This window comes from Phalaenopsis equestris, unplaced genomic scaffold, assembly GCF_001263595.1.
Source record: "Phalaenopsis equestris unplaced genomic scaffold, ASM126359v1 Scaffold000002, whole genome shotgun sequence".
In the NCBI taxonomy this organism is placed as follows: domain Eukaryota; kingdom Viridiplantae; phylum Streptophyta; class Magnoliopsida; order Asparagales; family Orchidaceae; genus Phalaenopsis; species Phalaenopsis equestris.
Genome location: NW_018164444.1, coordinates 72,486,001 through 72,487,537, shown reverse-complemented (window position 1 = coordinate 72,487,537; position 1,537 = coordinate 72,486,001).

The following is a 1,537-nucleotide window of genomic DNA, read 5'->3' as shown; positions in this document are numbered from 1 at the left end:
TATGCAGTGCACAGATGCAGTGCAGATGGATTTAGACCCCCAGCCAGTAGCTTCTGAAAGAAGTGAAAGTTCAAATCCAACACCTGGTGATTTTATTCCAGATGATCTACAGAATTACAATCTACCTAGAGATAGACAGAGACACACCAATGTAAGACCTCCTAGCGGATTGGGTTATGAAGACTTGGTCTCTTATGCACTTCTCATCAGTAGCGATGATCCAACCAATTTTCAAGGAGCTATCACTATCCAGAAGAAAGAAAAATGGATGGGAGCAATGATTGAGGAGATGGAGTCTTTGCAGAAAAATCGCACTTGGGAGCTAGTTCAGCTTCCAGAGGGAAAGAAGGCTATTGGGTGCAAATGGGTCTACAAAAGGAAACCAACAGTATCAGAAAAAGAAGGGGAAAAGTTCAAGGCTCGATTGGTTGCAAAGGGATTTTCACAGGAGAAGGGGATATATTATGATGAAATCTTTTCTCCTGTGGTCAGACATACTTCAATCAGGGCAGTGCTTGCATTAGTAGTTATTTGGGATTTGCCGAGCAGATGGATGTTAATGGATGTTAAAACTGCTTTCTTGCATGGTGATTTGGAGGAGCAGATTTACATGGAGAACCCAGAAGGGTTCACTCAACATGGACAGAAGCATCTGGTTTGCAGGTTAAAGAAATCGCTGTATGGGTTGAAACAGTCTCCAAGACAATGGTACAAGCGATTTGACTCCTACATGATGCAGATTGGCTACAGGCGATGTGAGTATGATTGTTGTGTTTATGTGAAAAGCCTTGATGATGGTTCTATTATTTTTCTGTTACTGTATGTTGATGATATACTGATTGCTGCAAAGAATATGAATGATGTTCGTGGTTTGAAAGCTTTATTGAGCCAGAAATTTGACATGAAAGACGGGTCATACGAAGAAGATTCTTGGAATGGAGATTCATCGAGACAGAGGCTCAAGACGATTATGTCTATCTCAACGAGACTATGTTGAGAAAGTGCTGGAAAGGTTTGAGATGATCAATGCAAAGCCTGTAAGCACTCCTTTGGCAAATCGTTTTAAGCTTTATTCAAAACAGTGTCCTAAGACAGATACAGAAATGGAAGACATGACAAAGGTTCCATATGCCAATGTAGTTGGTTGCTTGATGTATGCTATGGTATGTACTCAATCTGATTTGGCTCATGCTGTTAGTCAAGTCTGCAAATACATGGCTAAACCTGGAAGGCGACATTGGGAAGCAGTCAAGTGGATTTGCAGGTATCTGAGGGGACTGTAGGTCATGGAATTATTTTTGGCAGTCAGAAGAATGATCCTTCAGTTGTGGGGTACGTTGATTCATACTATGTAGGTGATTTGGATGACAGAAGGTCTACAACTGGGTATGTGTTTACTCTTGGTGGAGGGCCTATATGTTAGAAATCAACAATTCAGTCTATTGTGGCAATATCTACAACTGAAGCAGAGTACATGGTAGTAGCTGAAGCTGCTAAAGAAGCCTTATGGCTTTCTGGGGTGATCAAAGAACTGGGC